At 46.3% G+C, this 26,371-nt stretch overlaps 1 pseudogene; it reads left to right on the forward strand.

Annotated features, from left to right (window-relative positions):
• LOC141100754 (uncharacterized) overlaps window positions 1-26,371 on the forward strand; it is a 198,069-nt pseudogene that overhangs the window by 79,877 nt on the left and 91,821 nt on the right.

The following is a 26,371-nucleotide window of genomic DNA, read 5'->3' on the forward strand; positions in this document are numbered from 1 at the left end:
TTTTTTTTTTTCTATACATTAAAGGGGTTGTCCACTACTTTAAATTAACCTCCAATGTATCCCCCTGGGGCCCCTAATGAATTTTGTAAGTACCTCATGTTGTATATACTGCCTGTGAGCTGCTCTATAGCTGACCGCTCACAGGCAGCATGTGACCCCCGGCTGCAGCCGGCTCTTGTTTCCGCTGACGTCCCGTCAAGTGCTGGCAACAGCCGGGGGTCCCTCTTCCTCATTCTGCGCTGGCTGCCAGGCTGTGGGCGGGGTTATCCCCCTGCGTCACACCCAGCATCCACCGCGCGCCCATTCATTGAGAAAGCGTGCAGTGGATGCTGGGTGTGACGCGGGGGTAACCCCACCCACAACCCAGCAGCCACCGCGGGGACCCAGCGCTGAGTCACGCCTCACTTGTCGTGACGTCAGTCCGGGGTCCCGTGCTGCTTGTGGGCGGTCAGCGATAGCGCCGCTCACAGGCAGTATAGGGAACATAAGGTATTTACAAAATTCATTAGGGGTCCCAGGGGGATACATTGGGGGGTTAATTTAAAGTAGTAGACAACCCCTTTAATGAACAGCAGTAGAATGGAGAACATATACCAGGTTGGGGGATATATATTACAAGATGTGACCCTGGAAAATGGACATATACCAGGTTGAGGGACATATATACAAGGATGGGGCATATATACACCAGCATGGGGCAAAATGGAACAGACAACAGGTAGAAATGATAGGCAATTAGCAAGACAACCCCTATAAAGGAGTGCTTCAGCAGGTGATGACCACATACTATTTCTCTATTCTCATTGTTTTTGGCTGTTGGTTTGGTCCCTTTTACATTATGTCATTGCTCTCACCCCTAGAGGTACAGTAGCATGAGGTGGTATCTACAACCCCCAAAAGTTGCTCAGGTCGCGCTGCTCATCCAGGATGGCACATCAATGCAAACTGTGGCAAGAAGAGTAACCACATCAAGGAGCAAATACTGTACCAGGAGACGTAAAAAAAAATCCAGCTCACTGAAGTAGAATCCAATGGCCGTGCACAGAAAGAAGTTTGTGTTAGCAGCAAATGAGCAGTATCAGGCTGTGTGCCCACGTTGCGTTTTTTTAAGTGTTTTTGCCACTTTTTTCCACAGCAGAAATGCTTAAAAAACACTAACAAAGCACATCCCATGCAATCCTATGGGATTCTGCAGTTGCTGTGCCCATGCTGTGGATTTTACCGCTGCAAAATCGCATTGCTGACCTGGTACGATACGACCACCTTCAGTTCCGGAAGTACTGGGGCCCGCTCCTTCCTGAGTTCCAAATATCAGGACCTTAACCACTACCTCCTGGAACTGAAGGTATGATGTATCGGTGTCGCGTGCACATCATGACAGCAGGAAAGCGTTGAGCATTGCTATTTGTATGACGTGCATGGTCAGCTTTTTGTACCACACCTTGGCATTTCTCAAAGCACTGTACGGTTGGAGGAGTTGATCATGTTTTTGTTTGTACCCCAGTACACAGTCCGGTTTGCTGACCTGTGTAGAGGTACCCTGTACAGTGCAGAAGGCGCTGCCATCACTGTGTATGGTGGTCAAGAGAAGGACATCCCTCTTGTACTTGACCACCAGCAGGTGGTTGCAACATTGGGCTCTGCTGTCACCCCTTCTGTGCCTCTGCCCAAGTAGCTTTTTTGGGAGACCTCTCTGATTTTTGCAGACAGTACCGCAGGCTGCAGTACCTCGCGCAGAGGGATTTGAAAAGTGGGATGCTGGTATAAAATTTATCAGTGTAGCGGTGATAACCTTTATCCAGCAGTGGGTGAACCAAATCCCACACAATTTTCCCACTCACTCCCAGAACAAGGGGGACACTTAGAGGGTTCAATCCTGGTGTCCTTCCCTTAGTAAACTCTAAACCTGTTGGTGTACCCTGAGGTACTCTCACACAGTTTATTGAGTTTGATTCCGTACCTGGTTCTTTTGCTGGGCAGGTATTGACGGAATATGAGCATTCCCTTAAAATGAGCTAAGGCCTCATCCACACAGATGTCCCTTTGGGGCATGAACACTTCAGCAAACTTTTTGTTCAATGACCGGCCGAACTTTGAACAGACGATCAAAGTTGGGATCATTTCGTGGGGGACACAGTGCATTATCGGTGTAATGCAGGAATTTGTGGATGGCCTCAAAACGCATCTGGGCCATGAACATTCGGAACACTGGAGTGTTGTATAAAATATCCACACTTCAATATTGCCGAAGTTCTGGCTTCTTCAGGATCCCCATGTGAAAGACCAGGCCCCAAAAATGCATCATTTCAACTGGGTCTACAGGAGACCAGTTAGAATGGGATGAACCATGGTTTTGCGCCAAAAATTGGCGAGCATATAAATTAGTTTGGCCCACCATGAGGTTAACAAAATCCTCAGAGAAAAAGACTTTGAAAAAGTCTATTTTTGTGAGGCCGGTGGTGTCAAACTTGATTCCTGATTCTTCCACAAAACTATGAATCAGTGGCTCGTAATTTTCGGGGGGCGAGGTCCATACGGGGTCCGCAATGGGGTGCGCTGGTTCAGCTTCTGGAACAGTGGGCTCTTCCTCATCTTCTGTCCTGGGGCGTCTACGTGGTGGTTCTGCAGGACCCGAGGAGGAAGATGAGGATGAGGATGAAGAATCCAAAAAGTAAAGAAATGTGGGATCCTCTCCCTCACTATCAGTGTCAGAGGCATGGAAAGCATATGCCTCCTCCAGTGAATAGCGCTGTTGGGACAAATGTGACGAGCGGGACTTTTTTTGTGAATATGGTGCTTTGTGTGTTCTTTATTTATAACTGTATGTGTGTCTGGGGGGATAGTGATTGGTGTAAACTTTTATCTGAAAAGAAAAAGCTAAAAGGAAAAAAGCAAATAGAGAGAAAAAATGCCTGTGAAAACAAAAATGTAAAACAGCAGGCATGTGTTCTGATAAGTGAGCTGCGCCACTTATCAAAGTTCGGCGCCTACTGGATGTGTGCATGGAGGTGGCGCAAAGGAGGGTGAAAAAGAAAAGTGAGCAGGAGTGTTGATCGGTAAACTGCGTCATCAATCAACACTCAGTGGCTTCTAAATGTGCACAAAGGGGGGGTGGAGGGGGGTGAAAAGAGGGGGAAAGGTGGGGATGGGGGATTAGGATGGATGAAGAGAGATCGGACAGGGATCAGGGATCAACATTTACGGTTGTAGTCTCTCTTCTTCTGTCTTTTGTCTTCAGCAGAGATTATGGTGCAGAGGATTCTGTGGCACCACAAGCCCAGCACAGGAGGAGATATGGCAGTGAGACTGCTCAGCAGGAATCCTCAGCTAGTGTGAGGACCTGCAGATCAGTCACACACAGGTCAGAGACAAGTGACAGACAGGTCACAGAGCGGTCATGCTGCTGCTGTGACCTGTCATTGGTGGGATCGATGATTTCATTGATCCCACCAATCAGAGCTGGCCCTGGTGATGCCTGTGTTGCTAGGCACTGGCCTAGGATCTGAGCTCACAGCTCCAATCCTAGGCAGGTCACCGTCAGATCACTGGCAGGGCACAGCTCGGTCACACCGCACCTGTGCCCTGTGAGTGACGCGATCGACGATTACATCGATCGCGCCAATCAGCAGCTGCAGGCCTGTCCTAGGCACTGGCCTAGGATCAATGCTGTAATAGCACCAATCTTATGCCGGTACCGGCAGGGCACAGCACAGTAACACCGCTGCTGTGCCCTGCGATTGGCGCGATCGTCGAACGCGCCAATGTGAGCAGTTTTGGCCGATGCCTAGCGTTGCCAGGCACTAGCCTAGGATCGAGTACATCAGTACTCGATCCTAGCCTGGGACCTCACTCTTTCAGCCAATGAGAAAGGCTGCAATTGACTATTCAGAATTGAACAGCCAATCACAGCGATTGGGAGGCCAGGTGGACAGCAGGGCTGCCTCTAGGAATTTTGGGGCCCCATACTGGCAAAATTTTCAGAGCACCCTTGAGACTCAGCCCAGGCTCCACCCCAGCCGCGCACTTCATCCCACGAACTGTCCACAGTCCCACCGCTCTCTCTTGGAAAAACTCCACTTCGCACCAATCACACATTAACAGTTCCCATCACCAGATCACACATGTAGCCGGCAGCTCTTGTTTGGCCAAAAGATTTTTTAAATCTGCCACCACGACAAGGTAGGCTCTTTTGGCTGAGCTCTACTTTACTCTAGCCTATTAAACATTTGTTAAAATATCCAATACAACTTAGGTATATTTTTTAAATATCTTTCAAATTTTAAAATGACCAATAATATCACATCCAAAGGGACAAATACCACTGCACCATGACTAGACACCATATTACCACCACATGGTGACCTTTAATACCACATACAAGGAACAAATACAGCCACACCATGACCAGACTACATATTACCACCACAGTGACCGAATTATATCACATACAAGAAACAAATACCGCCACACCATGACCAGACCACATATTACCACCACAGTGACCGAATAATAGCACATACAAGGGACAAACACCACCGCACCATCACCAGACACCATATTACCAACACAGTGACTGAATACTGCAATACTGTTCATTAATAAAAAAACATAATACTAGCACCATAAATGCCATTATACACAGGAGATCTGTACTTAGTATGCAGTGTCTGTGTACAGGTAATACAGTGATCCCCAGTGACATTATACACAGGAGCTCTGTATACAGTGTATAGTGTCAGTGTATACAGTACAGACCAAAAGTTTGGACACACCTTCTCATTCAAAGAGTTTTCTTTATTTTCATGACTATGAAAATTGTAGATTCACTCTGAAGGTATCAAAACTATGAATTAACACATGTGGAATTATATAATTAACAAAGTGTGAAACAACTGAAAATATGTCTTATATTCTAGGTTCTTCAAAGTAGCCACCTTTTGCTTTGATTACTGCTTTGCACACTCTTGGCATTCTCTTGATGAGCTTAAAGATGTAGTCACCGGAAATGGTTTTCTCTTCACAGGTGTGCCCTGTCAGGTTTAATAAGTGGGATTTCTTGCCTTATAAATGGGGTTGGGACCATCAGTTGTGTTGTGCAGAAGTCTTGTGGATACACAGCTGATAGTCCCACTGAATAGACTCTTAGCTGCTTTTTTCTTGCCATAATACAAATTCTAAGTAAAGAAAAACGAGTGGCCATCATTACTTTAAGAAATAAAGGTCAGTCAGTCTGAAAAATTGGGAAAACTTTGAAAGTGTCCCCAATTGCAGTGGCAAAAATCATCAAGCGCTTCAAAGAAACTGGCTCACATGAGGACCGCCCCAGGAAAGGAAGACCAAGAGTCACCTCTGCTGCGGAGGATAAGTTCATCCAAGTCACCAGCCTCAGAATTCGCAGGTTAACAGCAGCTCAGCTTAGAGACCAGGTCAATGCCACACAGAGTTCTAGCAGCAGCAGACACATCTCTAAAACAACTGTTAAGAGGAGACTTTGTGCAGCGGCCTTCATGGTAAAATAGCTGCTAGGAAACCACTGCTAAGGACAGGCAACAAGCAGAAGAGACTTGTTTGGGCTAAAGAACACAAGGAATGGAAATTAGACCAGTTGAAATCTGTGCTTTGGTCTGATGAGTCCAAATTTGAGATCTTTGGTTCCAACCACCGTGTCTTTGTGCGACGCAGAAAAGGTGAACGGATGGACTCTACATGCCTGGTTCCCACCGTGAAGCATGGAGGAGGAGGTGTGATGGTGTGGGGGTGCTTTGTTGGTGACACTGTTGGGGATGTATTCAACATTGAAGGCATACTGAACCAGCATGGCTACCACAGCATCTTGCAGTGGCATTCTATTCCATCCAGTTTGCGTTTAGTTGGACCATCATTTATTTTTCAACAGGACAATGACCCCAAACACACCTCCAGGCTGTGTAAGGGCTATTTGACCAAGAAGGAGAGTGATGGGGTGCTACACCAGATGACCTGGCCTCCACAGTCATCAGATCTGAAACCAATCGAGAGGGTTTGGGGTGAGCTGGACCGCAGAGTGAAGGCAAAAGGGCCAACAAGTGATAAGCATATTTAGGAACTCCTTCAAGACTGTTGGAAGACCATTTCCGGTGACTACCTCTTGAAGCTCATCAAGAGAATGCTAAGAGTGTGCAAAGCAGTAATCAAAGCAAAAGGTGGCTACTCTGAAGGACCTAGAATATAAGACATATTTTCAGTTTCACACTTTTTTGTTAATTATATAATTCCACGTGTTAATTCATAGCTTTGAGGCAGAAGCCTGCCACTACAGCCAGGTGAGCAGATGCGGGCCCCCTCTGCCCCCCGGGCCCCATATGACAGTCAGGGTAGTCATGCCCTGATGGCGGCCCTGGTGGGCAGGGCTGGGTGGGCAGGGACAGCCCTCGGGATGCCGACACTATCTCCCTACAGGTAAGATGGCATCAGAATTTTAATGTGATAACCACGATTTCTGTTGCGTTAAAGGGCATGAAGTACTATCGCGTCCATGGGAATTAAGGCCCAGGTCACATGGACGGGATAGTACGTGTGATGGCAGAAAGGGGTTAAATAACTCAGGGTTCTTTAGTAATACTGTTTTTGATCAAAGATAGCATAAAAGCCATCCCACTGTCGTCAAGGTGCCCCTGATCGGGACAGAACCTACACTATCAAATATTAAAAATCTTACCATGTGTCAGAATTGACCTCAGTGTGTGAATAAGGGCAGACAGAAGGACCAAGTCCCAATCTATGGACACCAATCTGGGGAAACCTTTAAATGTAATTACCAGCTCAGAAAAAGGAGGCCACGCCCCGCCTTGCACAAAATGCAAAAATACAAGGAAAAAACAAAAATTGAGCTTGGATTAAGTTGGTATACATGCAGCATATAAACGAATGTTCACATTGGCCATAAAGCACACAAAACCTACAAGAAACAAAATCAGCAAAAAACCCTGCTGCAACTAAATAAGTAAAAAGCAACTGCATTTAAATAACTGAGGGTTCTTAGTAATACTGTTTTTGATCAAAAATATCATAAAAACCATCCACGTCATCATGATCACATCGCTTATATGTAGCTAAATTACTCAGTTGGAATGAGCACCGACCCCTGGGTGGCGCTGACAGCAAGGGAGGGAGTCCAACATCAGCGTAAATGTACACCCAATGCAGGACAGGGGTTAAGAACCAGTCGGTTTGAAGCGCTTAAGGTCATAAGTTTCCCGGGTTACTTGCCTTTTTTCTAAGCTAATGATTTTATATTCATAATTTTAACCATGTTATACATTAAAGACTTTTGTTTTTAAATAATTATTCAGCAATGGATCTGTTGCTGGATACCTTTTCCTGTTTATACCAGGAGGTGTGTAGGGGGCCGTAGGAGGGCAACAACCCAGCAGCAGGACCGCCACCTCTTCCGTTATGCAAAGACCTCCAGCAAGCCACTAATAACCATGTGTCTGCTCAAACTGTCAGAAACAGACTCCATGAGGGTGGTATGAAGGCCCAAAGTCTACAAGTGAGTGTCCGGCTATTAGGTCCCGAGATGAGATACTCAGACTCATTGTGAGACCATACGCAGTTGCACTGGGCCCTGGGTACCTTCTGATTCATGACAATGATAGGCCTCATGTGCTTGAAGTGTGTCAGCAGTTCCTGTATGATGAAGGTATTGATGCTATGGACTGGCCTGCTTGTTCTCCAGGCCTATATCCAATCAAACACATCTGGGACACATGGCTCGTTTCATCCACCAATGTCACGTTGCACCACATACTGTCCAGGAGTTGACTAATGCTTTAAACCAGGTCTAGGAGGAGATCCCTTAAGAGAACATCTGTCGCCTCACCAGGACCATGCCCAAGCGTTGTAGGGATGTCATACAGTATAGGCACGTGGAGGCCACACACACTACTGAACATGATTTCCTTGTCTTGAGGCATTTCCAATGAAGTTGTGTCAACCTGTAATTTGATTTTACACTTTGATTTTGAGTATCAATCCAATGATGAGCATATCTTTTAAAGTTCAGTTCGATTCACTGAACATTTACACGTTCGCCAACAGTTTGAACTTACACAAATCCCATTAATTTCAATGGGAGGTCAAACCAAACCGGTGACAAAAAGCTTCCCAAATCGCTAAATTAGGGGCAGACGCCATGAAAACTGGCATCAGTTGACCCACAATAGAAATTTGCAAATGGCATAGCAGCAGTCAGCCATGGGCCATGCATGACGTATCAGGGTCTGGGCCAGCAAATACAGCTTTGAATTGAAGTTTGAATGAGGACTTGATGGTTGAGGGAGTGGTGTAAGCCTTCTTAGCTGTGAGTGCTGATATCTCATGAAATGCCTCCATATTTTTTTTTTGGCCACACTCAGGTGGCACAAACATCAATTTAATACAGTACTATTGGTAGAAAAATGTAAGGAAAGTAACACAGGTAGTCGAATGAAAGTAAATACAGGCCTGCCTGTCTGGGAGCTACAGGCAACACACATGCAGGGGACCCAACTTGAATTCTCCTCATTTCAAAAAATTATTGTCACACACCAGTAATATTGCCGCAATTTCCACAGAGTAGAAAAGGTATAATAGGCCTCTGACACACCTTCTACTACAGGCAACCCACCAGATGGAGACCCAACTTGGAGTCTCAACATTTCAAAAAATTGTTTGGAACATCAGTAGCAACAACATGCACAGAAGCCATGACAAACATGTCACAGTTATAGATATATGTCTGTGAGATATATATAATCAGTGCTTTGCGTGTGTGTGTTTCTGTACTTGTATTTATCTAATAATTAAAAAAAAATAAAAAATGGCACAGAGTCCCTCTTATTTTTATTACCCAGCAGAGGGAACCAGACAGCTGTGTGCTGGTGTTATTATTCTGTTAAGGGGGCAATATCTATAAAGGTTCCCAGCCTATTAATATCAGCTCACAGTTGTCTGCTTAGCCTTCCCTGGTCTTTAATAAGAGGGGACCCAAACAAAAAATGACGGCACATGGATGGTACACACGTACACGGACACACAGACATACAGTGCCTTGTGAAAGTGTTCGGCCCCCTGGAACTTTTCAACATTTTCCCACGTATCATACTTCAAACATATAGATACCAAATGTAAATTTTTGATGAAGAATCAACAACAAGTGGAGCACAATTGTGAAGCTGAAAGAAATTTATTGGTTATTTTAAATTTTTTGTGGAAATTCAAAAACTGAAAAGTGGGCGTGCAATATTATTCGGCCCCTTTACTTTCAGTGCAGCAAACACACTCCAGAAGTTCATTGTGGATCTCTGAATGATCCAATGTTGTTCAAAATGACTATTGATGATAAATATAATCCACCTGTGTGTAATCAAATCTCCGTATAAATGCACCTGCTCTGTGATAGTCTCAGGGTTCTGTCTGAAGCAGAGAGAGCATCATGAAGACCAAGGGACACAACAAGCAGGTCCGTGATACTGTTGTGGAGAAGTTTAAAGCCAGATTTGGATGCAAAATGATTTCCAAAACTTTAAACATCCCAAGGAGCACTGTGCAAACAATCATATTGAAATGGAAGGAGTATCATACCACTGCAAATCTACCAAGACCTGGCTGTCCCTCTAAACTTTCATCTCAAACAAGGAGAAGACTGATCAGAGATGCAGCCAAGAGGCCCATGATCACTCTGGATGAACTGCAGAGATCTACAGCTGAGGTGGGACAGTCTGTCCATAGGACAACAATCAGTTGTACACTGCACAAATCTGGCCTTTATGGAAGAGTGGCAAGAAGAAAGCTATTTCTCAAAGATATCCATAAAAAGTGTCATTTAAAGTTTGCAACAAGCCACCTGGGAGACACACCAAACATGTGGAAGAAGGTGCTCTGGTCATATGAAGCCAAAATCGAACTTTTTGGCAACAATGCCAAACGATATGTCTGGCGCAAAGGCAACACAGCTCATCACCCTGATCACACCATCCCCACTGTCAAACATGGTGGTGGCTGCATCATGGTTTGGGGCTGCTTTTCTTCAGCAGGGACAGGGAAGATGGTTAAAATTATTGGGAAGTTGGATAGAGCCAAATACAGGACCATTCTTGAAGAAAACCTGTTGGAGTCTGCAAAAGACCTGAGACTGGGCCGGAGAGTTTTCTTCCAACAAGACAATGATCCCAAACATAAAGCAAAATCTACAATGGAATGGTTCACAAATAAATGTATCCAGGTGTTAGAATGGCCAAGTCAAAGTCCAGACCTGAATCCAATCGAGTATCTGTGGAAAGAGCTGAAAACTGCTGTTCACAAACGATCTCCATCCAACCTCACTGAGCTCGAGCTGTTTGCCAAGGAAGAATGGGCAAGAATTTCAGTCTCTCGATGTACAAAACTGATAGTCATACCCCAAGTGACTTGCAGCTGTAATCGCAGCAAAAGGTGGCGCAACAAAGTATTAAGTTAAAGGGGCCGAATAATATTACACGCCCCACTTTTCAGTTTTTGAATTTCCACAAAAATTTAAAATAACCAATATATTTCATTCAACTTCAAAATTGTGTCCCACTTTGTTGTGATTCTTCACCAAAAATTTACATTTGGTATCTTTATGTTTGAAGTGAAGCATGATATGTGGGAAAAGTTGAAAAGTTACAGGGGACCGAATACTTTCGCAAGGCACTGTATGTTTGCCACCACGGAAATATCATGATGTGTGAAAGATGCCTTAAAGCCATAAAACTCTTCATATTGTAGCAAAAACCCTTGGGCTTGTGAATCTGCCCAACTAGTGGGGGGAGAACGATAGAAGTGTAGTTACATGACTGATTCTCCATTTAGGGCTACATTCAATTCATATTGTTAAAGTCTGAACACTGTGTATTTTTGTCAAAACAGGATCAATTCCCATAAAAATTAATGAAATTCTTTTCTAAAACTTTCCATTTGTAAAAGTATCCCTATCTTTCTATGATTGGATTTAATCTTATCAGACGGTATAAAGGGTATCAGCCAAAGGGTAAAATAAGAAAACAGAATCAGTTGATGAGTAGACTGAAAATGCAAATGCATGTTTTATATGCTTCCCACGGCTTCCAATGGAAAGCATTTATGTCAAATGCTAACTGCTTTCTGTATGATGTCATAACTGGTTTTCTGGTTTTAATCACTAGTTGACAGAGCTTTTTCTTCCTGTCAGTCAAGACACTGGATTGATAAAAGCACAAAGTTGAAAACACTGAGGTTTTTTTTTTTAGAATGTTAGAAAGAAATATAGTACAATTGACCTCAGGCTGAAGAGGTGCAGATGTAATGTGCAATATTGAAGTATATGTTTCAATTTTGCTTGTGTTTTTGGTACATATATATTATCTCTCATATATTTGTCTATTTTCTCAATATCTGACATGGAATCAGAATAAACCGTTCCCGTTTTAGATCAATTAGGATTACCATAATTATTAATATTTACCAAATGCCAGAATAATGAGAGAGAGAGAAAATGTTTTAAGGCATTTTTATTATTTACTGCAAAGTCAAAAGTTTACTTACAATAAGATTGCTATGCCTTTAAACAATTCTGGATTGCCCATATGATGATGTCATGTATTTGGGACCTTCCATTTTTTTGGGCAACATCTGAGTTAATTAGAGACACACCTGTGGATGTATATCAATGCACACCTGAAACACACTGCCTCTTTGAGTAGCATCATGGGAAGGCCTCAAGAAATCAGCCAGGATATCAGGAAGAGAATTGTGGACTTGGGTACAATTTGAAGATACCTGAAGGTGCCTCGTTCATCTGTAGAAACAATTATACGCAAGTGCAAACAAGATGGGAATGTCCAGCTATCATACCGCTTAGGAAGGAGATGGGTTCTGTGTCCTAGAGATGAACGTACTTTGGACCTACATGTGCATATCAACCCAAGGACAAAAACACAAGACCTTTGAAGATGATGGCGGAAGCTGGTAAGATTGTGTCAATATCCACAGTGAAATGAGTTGAGTATCAACATGAACTGAAAGGCCACTCTGCCAGGAAGAAGCTGTTACTCCAAAAGAAACTGCACCCCTCAACATACTCAAGCCACATTCAAGAAGTCTTATTATCCCTTTAGGTGCTTCACAGGAACTGAAGCAATATGGAAGGAAAAAATGCCCATTTAACTTTTTTCACAAATTTATTTTAGACCCAAATTTAACAGGGGTAACAAGAGAAAATGTTGTTTAATTTTGCTTTAATTATTGTATTGTTAACTTTGTTACTTATGACTTGTGTTTTGAAACTGTTAAACTGTAAAGCCCTGTGGAATATGTTGGCGCTATGTAAATAAAGATTATTATTATTATTATTATTATTATTATTATTATTATTATTATTATTAAAATGGACCCCAAAATTTGTTATGTAATTTCACCTAAGCACGCTGATACCCTATATGTGGGGGAAATCAACTGTATAGTTGTGTGACAGGGCTTGAAATGGACTTTTGATTTTGCGAACGCAAAATTGGCTGGAATAGAGAACGGACGCCATATTTCGCTGATAACGCTGATGTGGCTAAAAAGTGAAAACCTCAAAGGGGGAAAAAGAGATAAATGGGAGAAAAAGGTGATGGAGGTGGATTAGGAAATATCAGGGATCAGGAATGAATCAGAGAAGGATCGTGAACGTATTCTTTCTTCAACAGCAGCACGAACTGCGATGGCACCAATCAGAGTTGGCCCTGTTGATGTCGTTGCTACAGCACTGATCATAGGCTGGACATCAGAGTTTCAGGCAATATCATTGTCTGAATAGCTGAAAATGCTGTGATTGGCTGTCTAGAATTAAACAGCCAATTACAGCGATCCTAATATCTATCAACCTGGATGTATGGATACATCCAAGATCATGAAGGAATTAAAAAAGGGGCAAATTAAAAGAGGCGCAAAAGGAAACCCAGGAATAGACACCAATAACTAGAGAAAAATAAAGGTGCAAATGCAATACTGAATAAAGTCCCAATTATATAGTCAACTCAATACCTAACATTAGTGATGCTTATAGAAAGCTCTGCAAAACTGTGTGCAAGTTTTCCTGGAGGTTCCAGAAATTAATATGAATAAAGGATAGTGGAGTGGCTATTATAGTCTTATGCCCCCGTTACACATAGCGATTGTCAGAATTCTGACAGCGCCGACGTACAGCCCTCGCTGAGCAGGGACTCACCAGTGCTGTATGTGTCCCGGGGACAGTAACAGCTGGAAAGTACAGACGCACAGGACCTGAGCGCTGAAGTATTAGCAAGCAGGCATGGGACCTACGGTCATGTGACCACAAGGGGGTGGGGCTTAGCATCCTGCTTGCTAAGATGGAAGAACACTCAGAGTCGGGCAAACCAGAGACCATACACAATACGGGCGAACGAGGTACAGGAGGGACAAGCAGATGGGAGGTCAGACGAAGCCAAAGGTCATACACAAGAGGGCGGTGCGGTACAAAAGGGATGAGCAGAGAGCAGTCGAGTCACAAGCAGAGGGTCATACACGAGAGGACGGTGCGGTACAAGAGGTTCAGGCTGAACTCGTAACAGGGACAGAACCAGATCACAACCAAGCAAGCAACAAGTTATCAGGCACAAAGCACACGTATACAAGAGGTCACTTAACTCAGCCGAGGGCAGGAGTATAACTGACACCAGACCCAGGTCCAGTGAGCATTAAATAGCCGCCCTCTGCCAGAGAGAGGCAGAAACAATTAACCCCCTGTCTTACCAGGATGGGCCAAAGCGAAACCCCGTCCTGGATCATGACAGTACCCCCCTCTCAATGGGGGGCCACCGGACCCCCAGGTTTCTCAGGATACTTGGCGTGAAAGGCCCGGACCAACCGATCCACATGAACCGATCGAGCAGGAACCCACGAGCGTTCCTCCGGACCGTAGCCTTTCCAATGTACCAGATATTGAAGGGCACGACGGACCAACCTGGAGTCGACAATTCGTTCCACCTCGTACTCGGACTGCCCGTCTACCAAAACCGGTGGCGGGGAAGCTGATGGTCCCTCCCCACCGGACCTCACAGGTTTCAAAAGGGCCCTATGGAAAACATTTGGGATCCGCAGAGATGGCGGAAGACGCAACCGAAAAGCCACCGGGTTAACTGCTTCGGTAATTTCATAGGGACCTATAAACTTGGATCCAAGCTTCGCGGAGGGGACCTTGAGCCTTATATTCTTGGTGGATAACCATACCTTATCCCCAACCTGAAACATTGGTCACGCGGATGGTTTTTGGTCTGCAAAAAATTTAAATTTATCCTGAGCCTTAGTAATGTTACTCTGGACCTCCGGCCATACCTCCCCCAACCGCTGGATCGTCTCATCCGCCCCAGGACACCCAGAATTCAAATGGGAAAATTCTCCAAAATGTGAATGAAACCCATAGTTGCAGAAAAAGGGAGATGTACCCGTAGATTGGTTAATGCGGTTGTTAAATGCAAACTCGGCCAACGGTAACACGGAACACCAATCATCCTGTCGGGCTGAGGTCAAGCAACGCAGAATTTGCTCCAGAGACTGATTGGTCCGCTCGGTCTGCCAATTAGACTCTGGATGATAAGCGGATGAAAAGAACAGACCAATACCCAACCTCTTACAAAAAGCCCTCCAAAATCTGGAAACAAATTCCTCTCCTCTCTGACACCACATTCAAGGGTACCCCATGCAACCGCACCACATGCTCAGCAAACAATGTGGACAATGTTTACGCATTAGGTAGAGCTGCCAAAAGTACAAAATGTGCCTGCTTACTAAACCTGTCCACCACAACCCAAACGACGGTATTACCCTTGGAGGGGGGAAGGTTGGTGATGAAATCCATGGACAAATGGGTCCATGGTCTCTCAGGAATTGGCAGTGCTACCAATTCCCCGGCAGGCCGGTTATGGGGGGTATTCGCACGGGCACAAACATCACATGCAGACACATATTCCCCAACATCAGAGGCTAAAGAAGACCATCAGAATACTCTAGCAATGTCCTTCCGGGTAGCCGAGATCCCTGGATGTCCACCCAGAACTGAGACATGGAACTCTCGGAGGACCTTGAGATGAAACTGAGCTGGCACGAAAAGTTTATCCACCGGCTTAGCCGGACGTCCAAGAGACTGGGCTTCCCGAATCTCCCGTTCTAACATGTTAGAAACACCTGCCACCACCACCCCAGGCTGAAGAATGGAGGATGGAGGTTCCGGGGGGGACACCAGATCTAGACTGCGTGACAAGGCATCAGCTCTGACATTTTTGGATCCTGGCCGAAAAGTGATCGAGAAGTTGAATTGGGAAAAAAAAAGTGACCATCTAGCCTGCCTGGGAGTCAACCTATTAGCTGACTCAATGTAAGCTAGGTTTTTGTGGTCCTTAATTATGGTTATAGGATGGACAGCCCCCTCCAAAAAATGCCTCCATTCTTCAAAGGCCAACTTTACGGCCAGAAGTTCTCGATTCCCCACATCATAGTTTCTCCCTGCAGGAGAGAATTTCTTCAAGAAAAAGGCGCAAGGTCTCAAATTGGTCAAAGTGGCGGGTCCCTGGGACAATACCGTCCCCACCCCCACCTCTGAGGCGTTTATCTCGACAATAAATGGTTCAGATGCGTCCGGTTGAATAAGAACTGGGGCAGACTTGAAACATTTTTTCAAAAACTGAAACGCCGCTACCGCAGCGGCTGAGCAATTCTTGATATCAGCCCCCTTTTGAGTCATGTCTGTGAGGGGTTTAACCACCTGTAAGAACCCCCTTATAAATTTACGATAATAATTGACGAACCCTAGGAAACGCTGCAGAGTAGAGTTGAGCGAAACGGGTCGAAAAATTTCAAAAGTCGCCGACTTTTGGCAAAGTCGGGTTTCATGAAACAAAACCCGACCCTAGGGTGAGGTCGGCCACGAGCTCGGCGACTTTAGCGCCAAAGTCGCATTTCAAAAGTTTGTTTTCCACCCTTTTTCAGTCAATCAGGATCCACGGACACTGTGGGCAACGTGATGACATAGGCAGGGGTCACCACCATCTTTGAGAAGGGCATGCAAGTGATTGGCTTGCTTTGGGGGGCGTCACAGGGGGTATAAAAGGGCGTGCACACCGACCGCCATGTTACTCATGCTGATCTCAGAATAGGGAGAGCTGCTGCTGCTGATTCTGTAGGGAGAGCGTTAGGCAGGGAAGAAGACACCAAAAACTGCTTCTGCTGCTAGCGATTTTGCCTGTACAACACACCAGTCACTGTGTGTGCAGTGCAAGTGGAGGCTATATTTTGCTGGATCAGCTGTGTTGGTTGTTAGGCTGCATTATTGTCAGAGACACCGCACTGAACTTGCTCACTGAGCCAGTGCGCGTGTCCTGAGTAAAGCGAACAGTGCTCAAAGCTACCTGTGGATCGGGCAGCAACCGAATAGATGTGTACTTCAGAGCCGCAGGACCTGAGGCACGTGACTGCTAGAGGTGTGGCTTAAACTCCACAGAGCTAGGAGCTGCAAGACAATTCCTAGCAGAGTAACTGCGAGACAAAGTTACCAAGGGGCATAGACAGTGAGAATAGTCAGGACGTAGCCAATGAGTCACACACAGAGATAGCTGCAAGGTACCAGAGGGACGAGCAGAGAGTAGTCAGGTCGCAGGCAATGAGTCATACACAGATAATAACGTAGTACAAAATCAACAGGCAAACTCACAACGGGAAACAGAGGCGGGTCAGAACCATATAAACAAGCTATAGCAACAAACAGGCACATAGGGGATCAACACACTAGGCCAAAAGGCAAAAGTATAACTGGCAGGGATTGAAGCTACCCAGGGGTTTATGAATCTCTCCCAGAACCAGAAAGAGGCCACAATCATTAACCCCAAGTGTGCAGGTCAAAACCTGCACAGAGCTCCAGACATTAACCCCCGGTGTGCAGCTCAAAAACCTGCACTTGGGATCATGACACTTATAAGGCTTCTTGATAGCTGCATTGCTGTTTTCCCACTGCTCTGCAAACTGCTTTTTTAAAAGCAATCCAAATTTTTTTTTTGTCCTGGTGAGGTACTGAGCGTGCATTTTTCACACCATACAGCGGTGCATGCTCCTCTCTCAGTACCGTGTAACGGCTGTTATCACGGCCACAGCGAAGCTATCTGTGTGTCACTCTGTAAGAATAAGTCGAGGACATGTTCCGTTCTTACAGACCTACACCTTCTAGTTTTGTCTGCTTTTCAAACAGTTAAGTATATTTGCTGTTTGATCACATTCAAAACTATAGAGAGACAGCATGTGTCAGTCCGCATACTTAAAAAACACGGAGCTTGACAATTTTACGGACACCGGACAGCGGTGTACGTGCACGCTCCTCTCTCAGTACCGTGTAACGGCTATTATCACGGCCACAGTGAAGCTATCTGTGTGTCACTCTGTAAGGATAAGTCGAGGACATGTTCCGTTTTTACAGACCTACACTCTAGGGAGATTCCTATTCTGCCCAATTCTATATACATCTTGTAGTTTGTCATACACTAGCCAATTTCTGCCTGTGACATAGCGGTGTGATATTCACTGGGCCTCACACAATCCAACAGTGTCCACAAGTGTGTTCAGAAATTCTACATCTCCCCTGTCCTATAGTGACATTTTTCACACCTGCGACATTGAGCCTGTGACATAGCGGTGTGATATTAACTGTGCCTCACACAATCCAACAGTGTCCACAAGTGTGTTCAGAAATTCGACGTCTCCCCTGTCCTATATACACCTTGTACCTTGTTTTACATTACTATATAGTTTGTGGGATTTTGTGTACATTTTTACCAAAAATGAGGAAGGCTGGTGGAAGAGGCTGTGGAATTGGGCGGGGGTTGCCAGCTGGTAATGATGGTGTTGGTGGTGGATCTGATGGTAGTGGCAAGAGCAAAATAGGACCGAATGCAGGAGGTGTTGAGCCTGCGTCATCGTCTGGCTACATAAGGCCTCGAACGCTTAGTTTTCTAGGAGTTGGCAAACCGCTTTTAAAGCCAGAGCATCAGGAAAAAGTTTTGGCTTACATTGCTGACTCAGCCTCCTGCTCTATTGCCTCCTCTTCTGAAGTTGTAAGAAATAAAAGCACTGAGTCATCATTGGAGGCTCATGTTCATGAACCACACCTTTCCTTGTGTCCTTCACCCCAACCTAGATTGAAGGATGACGCAGGCCATACAACTGATTACTCCATGGAGCTGTTTTCACATACCATGCCTGGGTTATCAAGTGAAATGGTGAATTACCCAGGCCAAGATGAATCTGACCTGGAGTGAACTGATGCACAGCCACTGATAGATGACTCTGCTGGTACATTCAGTCAGAGCACTACATTGTCCTTGCAGTGTAATGAGCCAGATTCTGACCCTGATGAGACTCAGGTGCCCCTTCCCGCATACTATACCACCATACACGGTGACACAGAGGAAGGTGCACATGACATTGAAGAGGAGGTGATGGATGACCCAGTTGTTGACCCAGATTGGCATCCATTGGGGGAAGAGGGTGCTGCTTCCAATAGCTCAGATGAGGAGGAGGAGCATCTACAGCAGACATCGACATCGCAACAGCTGTTATCTGGCAGGCCTGGAGCACTCCAAAGACAGGTTCCAAAAATCAAAAGAGTTGCTGGAAAGCATGTCCAGACGGTCAAAATAGCACAGCGTGCTAGGCCGCAAAATGTCTTCCAAAGTAGGAAGAGTGCAGTGTGGCACTTTTTTGAACAAAATCCTCATGATCAGGCCAAGGTTATCTGTAAGAAGTGCGCAAAGACCTTTAGCCGAGGGCAAAATCTGAAAAATTTGAATACCAGTTGCATGCTTAGACATTTAACCAGCATGCACTTGCAAGCGTGGACACAACACCAAACCTCAAGTACCACATGTGCAACTGATCACAAAGAAGGTAGTCAGCAACGCTACATTGTTTCCCCCACTGTAAGCCCACCGGTTAGCACAGCAGCAAATGTTGAGGTGTCGTTGCAAGGCCAAAGCAGTCAGGGAATCCCACTGTTATATCAACGAAAGACTGAATCTAGGCCATCAGAAAGAACACCAACTCCATCACCATCATCAACCCTCTCTCAGTCCGCCCTGTCCACCGCTAGTTACACCATATGCAGCTCTCAAGTCCAGCTCACCCTCCCAGAGACTATGAGTAGGTCAAGAAAGTACTCAGTCTCTCATCCGCGTACACTGGGTTTGAACGCCCACATTGCCAAACTAATCTCGTTAGAGATGATGCCCTATCGGTTGGTGGAAAGCGCAGCTTTCCGCGAACTCATGGCCTATGCAGTACCATGCTATGACCTACCCAGTTGCCACTTCTTCTCTCGCAAAGCCATCCCAGCCCTCCACCATATGTGAAAGACCGCATTGTCCATGCACTCAAGCAGTCAGTGAGTGGAAAGGTGCACCTCACAACAGATGCATGGTCCAGTCGGCATGGCCAGGGCCGTTATGTGTCCATCACTGCGCACTGGGTTAATGTGGTGGATGCAGGTTCCACAGGGGACAGCGGTGGTGGGACAGTGCTGCCTAGCCCACAGTATAGGAAACAGTTGGCTGTAGGCGTTCGACCCTCCTCCTCCTCCAGAAGCAAAAGCTCGTCCACAGAGCGCAGTCGTACGAGCACTCCATCTGCAGCTGCCACTGTTGCACATGAGGTGTCCCCCTGTCGAGCAGCTAGTGGAAAGCGTCAGCAGGCTGTGTTGCAGATGATGTGTTTGGGCGACAGACACACCGCGGAGGTGCTGGCCGAGTACTTTCAGTGACAAACTGAGTCATGGCTGGGCAGTATACATCTTGAGGCAGGCAAGGTAGTTAGTGATAACGGCCGTAATTTTGTGGCAGCCATAGCCCTTTCAAAACTCAGCCACATACCTTGCTTGGCTCACACCTTGAACCTGGTGGTGCAGTGCTTCCTCAACAATTATCCGGAGTTAACAGCCCTGCTCCAGAAGAAGCGAAGACTGTGCGCGCACATTCGCCGGTCACCTGTACACTCCATTCGTATGCAGAAGCTGCAGCGATTGCTCCACCTTCCCAACCACCGCCTCATTATCGACATTGCAAGAAGGTGGAACTCCACCCTGCACATGGTTGAGCGGCTGTGCGAACAGAGGCAGGCCATAATGCATTTGTGGGAGGATACACGGCCAGGTACTTTGAGAGCAGACATGGAGTTGACAGGTGTGCAGTGGTCGAAGCTGAAAGACCTCTGTAAAGTCCTTCAGTGTTTTGAGGAATGCACACGGCTGGTAAGCGCAGACGACGCCATCCTAAGCATGAGCATCCCACTTATGCGTCTGCTCATGCAAACTTTGACGCACCTTAAGGAGCAGGCGTCTGCAGCCAATGTTGATGAGGAGGAGGGAATCCTTGATGACATTCAGCCATTGTCTGCTCAGGGACCTCTCCTGGACGAGGTGGAGGAAGAAGAGGAGGAGGAGGATGATGATGGGGATGACTACTTAGGGGAGGAGGATGCATCTCGTGGGGCAAGTGAAAATGTTGGCATGGCAAGGTCTGGTACAGGGTTTGTGCGTGACTGGAGGGATGTGGATTTGCCAGAAAGTGCTCCTCCAACCAGCACTCGCAGTGCATCATTGACACCGGGAACATTGGCCCACATGTCAGATTATGCCTTGCAGATCCTAAAAAGGGACCCCCGCATTGCCAAAATGATGAACGATGACGACTACTGGTTGGCCAGCATCCTGGATCCACGCTATAAAGGCAAATTACAAAACATCATGCCACACGAGAACCTTGACCTAATATTGGCTAATAAACAATCAACTCTGGTAAACCGGTTGGTTGAGGCATTCCCAGCACACAGCAGCGGTGATGGTTCTCACACGAGCCGTACGGGCCAAGGGCAGCTTGGCAGAGGTGTTCGTGGTGCACACAGCAGAAGTGGCGTTGGAGACAGGGGTTTCATGACAATGTTGTGGACTGATTTTTCAAGTACAGCTCACACAACTGGTAATACTGCAACGATGGAAAGTGACAGGAGACAACAGTTGTCAACTATGGTTACAAACTACTTTTCCTCCCATATCGATGTTCTCCCGCACAGGTCATTCCCCTTTGACTATTGGGCCGCTAAACTGGACACCTGGCCTGAATTGGCACAATATGCCTTACAGGAGCTCGCTTGCTCAGCTGCAAGTGTGCTATCGGAAAGAGTCTTCAGGGCAGCTGGATCAATCCTGACAGAAAAAAGGACTCGTCTGTCAACCCAAAATGTGGATGATCTAACCTTCATTAAAATGAACCATGCATGGGTTTCCAAGGATTTTGTCCCACCTTCCCCTGATGACACATAGGGTGACAGAAAAATGGCTTGCTTTGGTCCTCCTCTTCCTGGGACTTGAACAATTTCGCCTTTTGCATCAGCTGAATGTCCAACATCAACATATGCCACTTTCTAAAACTCCCTAACTGTGCTGTCTCCCCCCCCCATGGCCGGGGTCACCACCTAGCGCACGAAACCGTGCGAGTGCCGTTGCCCTGGACAGGTGGGTAGGCCGACTCTTGGGCATGGGCACTGGCACAGGGTCCCTCATAGTGCAATCAAGTGTCTCTGACGGTGGTGGTGCACACCCGCCGTCAGACACACCGCCGTACTATGAGGGGCCCAGTGCCAGTATTGACGCCCACGAGTGGGCCCTCCTTGCTTGGGCAGGGCCCCAGCATTTGCAATCTTTACCTCTCCCTGCTCCTCCGCTGTGTAGTCTAGGCCGTCAAATCCATACTGGGCCTGACACCGTCTGAGCCTGCCTCCTGATCTATAGACATATATTTTGAATGTGTACACTATGCTATCCATACATGTTATCCGGGGATACGGTTCCCTTTCTCACCTTTGTGCAATCACGTGTAATCCATACTGGGCCTGACACCGTTTGAGCCTGCCTCCTGATCTATAGACATATATTTTGAATGTGTACACTATGCTATCCATACATGTTATCCGGGGATACGGTACCCTTTCTCACCCTTGTGCAATCACGTGTAATCCATACTGGGCCTGACACCGTTTGAGCCTGCCTCCTGATCTATAGACATATATTTTGAATGTGTACACTATGCTATCCATACATGTTATCCAGGGATACGGTACCCTTTCTCACCTTTGTGCAATCACGTGTAATCCATACTGGGCCTGACACCGTTTGAGCCTGCCTCCTGATCTATAGACATATATTTTGAATGTGTACACTATGCTATCCATACATGCTGTCTACAAATATCTAAAGGGCGGTCACATTGTAGAAGGATCAACTTTATTCTCATTTGCACAAGAAAAGACTAGAAGCAATGGGATGAAACTGAATGGGAGGAGACACAGATTAGATATTAGAAAAAACTTTTTGACAGTTAGAGTGATCAATGAGTGGAACAAGCTGCCACGAGAAGTGGTGAGTTCTCCTTCAATGGAAGTCTTCAAACAGAGGCTGGACAGACATCTGATTGGGATGATTTAGTGAATCCTGCTTTGAGCAGGGGGTTGGACCAGATGGCCCAGGAGGTCCCTTCCAACTCTACTATTCTATGATTCTATGATTCTATGTTATCCAGGGATATGGTTCCCTTTCTCACCTTTGTGCAATCACGTGTAATCCATACTGGGCCTGAGAACGGCTGGCGAGCTGTTACGCAAGCTACAGCACCTGTGGTTTGCACACGTAAGTTTTTCATTTTTTCAGGAATGATGGTTAGGCCTAATTCCGGAACTGCGGTTCACCTGCACTTACTGGGAAATCATAGTTCGCGGGTAATAATTGTAATCCCAGATCCCCATCACTAACGTTGTTCAGCGGGTTATCTGCACCTCTAAGGGACAAACGCTGGCCTTTTCAGTGTAGCGCACATGCAGCCACGGACATGTAAGGGCATGACACACCAGTTATTGGCCAATCTCAAGTGCCAGAGCCTCGCGTGTCCCTCTAGTAAGCCGGACTCGGACCGCGGGGCATGACGGAGTCTTGTTCGTTAACGGAATTAAGCTTGCAATGTGTGCATCTTTTTTGTGGCTGGATGGTTGAGGTTGCCCATGTTGAGTCAAATTACGCCGTAGGCTCCACTCCTGGTGGTGCCCTTCTGGACATTCCTTTAAGGTTCAGCTTTGCAACCATACTGCCCACGTAAAACAAACACTTTGCCTTCATGAACGTTGTTTGAAGGGTCGTGACTCGTGGGAATAACGCCGCCCAATCAGTTAACCTGCTAGAGAGATTCTTCGTTGCTCCCAAGCATGACATCACACTCCCTAGGAGGAAGGTAATGCCACTGTGGCGACCGTACTCCTGGGGGCGACACAAGTGCACTGATGCCCAGCCACTGCTTGATGAATCTGCTGGAACATTGACCCAGACCACTACATTCCCCTCGCACGCTACACGGCCTGAATCTGACCCTGATGAAACTCAGGTTACCCTTCCCATATACAGTTCCATCTTACACGGTGACAAAGAGGAAGCTGCAGATGAAAGTGCAGGTTCGGCCCACCCGCCGTCAGACACACCACCGTACTATCAGGGGCCCTGTGCCAGTGCCGTCGCCAACGAGTGGGCCCCCCCTGCTTGCTCAGGATCACAGCACTTGCAAGGTTGAAATACTGTGCAGTGAGATGGAAGATGGTGACGACGAGGAGTCCAGACTAGTACAGGGATTCCCTAGCGAGGAGACTTATTTGATTGTTTTCAATGTTGGGACAGCAATTTTTGGGGAGCACTATACTCTGGAGAATGATAGATGGGGCCCACCATACACTGGAACATTCCAAAGGTGGACATCAGACACTGGAGCAGCATTTACAGGGCCCATTATACACTAGAGCATTAGAAATGGGGCCCATTATGTTTGGAGCATTATTTGGGCCCAAAAGACAGTGGAGCTTCATCCATGGGGACCAACATATACTGTAGCGTTATTTGGAGCTCATCATATCCTGTTTCAAACATTATATGGGACCAATGATTCTGTATGGAGAAATAGATGGGCCTCGTCATGAGATGTAAAAAGTGAAGTATTTTTCATTGTACTATACCGCTATTTCTCTGCCGTATCGGAGCATCATGAGTTGTGGTATGTGTTAAAGGGGCGCTCTTTTGCCCAGGGCACATGAAAACCTGGAGCCAGCCCTACCCCCCCACAACTTTAGCCAAATAACCCCCATTTTTCAGTGCGTAACTAGTATTATGAAGTTAATTAAGGTTGACAAGCTTAAGTAAGAAGAATTGATGCTTTTGGCATTCAAATGGGCACTGTAGGTGTGTTTCCTGTCCTCTCACTGCCGACTTTAATTCCCCAATGACTTACATTGGGTTTCGTGTTTCGGTCGGACCCCCGACTTTTCCCTATAGTCGGCCGATTTTGCTCGACCCGACTTTTGGAAAAGTCGGGTTTCATGAAACGAAACTCGACCCTAAAAAAGCAAAAGTCGATCATCTCTACTGCAGAGCCTTCAAATCACAAGGTTGAACCCACTCGACAATGGCCTGCACCTTATTAGGAACAATGCGATACCCTTCTGCAGACACAATGAACCCCAGAAACGACAGTTCTTGATCACAAAATAGACATTTTTCAAGTTTAGCAAAGAGACAGTTCTCCCGGAGCCTTTGGAGAACTGCCCGAACATGACCAATGTGAGCCTGTTTATCAGGAGAGTAGATCAGTATGTCATCCAAATATACCACCATAAAACGTCCAATAAAATCAGAGAACATGTAGTTTATGAAATTTTGGAAGACTGCTGGCGCATTGGTCAGACCGAAAGGCATGACCAAATTTTCAAACAACCCTTCAGTAGTGAGAAAAGCAGTTTTCCACTCATCTCCGTCCCGGACTCTGATAAGGTTATATGCTCCCCGTAGATCTAGTTTCAAAAACCACTTAGCTCCGGACAATTGGTTGTATAAATCAGGAATAAGTGGAAGGGGATACATATTCCTCACAGTTATCTTATTTAACTCATGAAAATCGAGGCATGGGCATAAACCACCGTCTTTTTCTTTACAAAAAGGAACCCCGCAGCCACCGGAGAAACAGAAGGACGAATGTGTCCCTTACGGAGACTCTCGGAAATATATTCCTTCATTGCAGCCCGTTCTGGACCTGAAAGGTTATACAAGCGGGCTTTGGGCAATTTAGCACCTGGAACCAGGTCAATGGCACAATCAAATGAGCGGTGTGGCGGTAAAACCTCTGCCTCTTTTTCGGAGAAAACATCCGTATAGTCTTTCAGGCACTCCGGAATACCTTCCAGACCCACGGACGACACAGACACAGTAACAAGACATTTCTCAGAACAATAGGGACCCCATTTAACAATGCCCCGAGATTCCCAATTAATCTCTGGATTATGCACTTGTAACCAGGGGAACCCCAACACCAGTCCCGCAGGCAGGTTGTCCATAGCAAAACATGAAATATGTTCCTGGTGCAAGGAACTTACTTTAAGGAGAAACTCTTCTGTACGAAACATAACGTCATTTTTAACCAGTGGTGTTTTGTCAATGGCAACAATGTGAATAGGAGTCTCCAACCTAACTGTCCCTAACTTACACCTGGATACCAAGTCAGAGTCAATAAAGTTTAATGATGATCCACAATCCACGAAGGCAGAAGTGAATGTGGAGACACTCCCACAACAAAGTTCCACTTGCAACAACATTTTTGAAAATGCAAAAAAGGGTACCTGAGAGCCTGGGTGTTCTCCACGACAATCACCCGGGCTCAGTCGCTTGTTGGTCAGAGGACAGGAGGGGCAATCCTTTTTCCAATGTCCAGAATTGCCACAGAAAAAACAGCATTTTCCCACGAGTCGTTGTCTTCTTTTTTTCTCTTTGAGGTCGATGGTCTCCAATGTAGGACTGGCTTCCCTTCCTTGGGAGAATAACGGTGTCTCAATCTGCATCACTCCCCTCGCCCGTAGCCTGCGATCCGTTCGGATGGCCTGTGTCATAGCCTCCTCCAGGGAATCGGGCAGAGGGTGGAGAGCCAAGGAGTCTTTCAGATGTTCAGACAGGCCTCTATGGAACAAACCACGGAGGGCTGCATCATTCCAGCAGACCTCAGCAGCCCAGCGTCTTAACTCTGAACAAAACCACTCGGCTGAGTGTTTCCCCTGTATGGCTGAGGACATCACCATGTCCTCAGCCATAAGTATCCGATCAGGCTCATCATAAATATGCCCCAGGGCCTCAAAAAATGCATCCACAGTCACACGCTCAGGGGCCGTGGTCGGAAGGGAGAAAGCCTAAGCCTGTGGAGCCCCCCTTAACAGAGATATAATGGCCCCCACTCTCTGGCTTTCA

This window comes from Dendrobates tinctorius, unplaced genomic scaffold, assembly GCF_039654945.1.
Source record: "Dendrobates tinctorius isolate UK_male_01 unplaced genomic scaffold, ASM3965494v1 ptg000107l, whole genome shotgun sequence".
Taxonomy (NCBI): domain Eukaryota; kingdom Metazoa; phylum Chordata; class Amphibia; order Anura; family Dendrobatidae; genus Dendrobates; species Dendrobates tinctorius.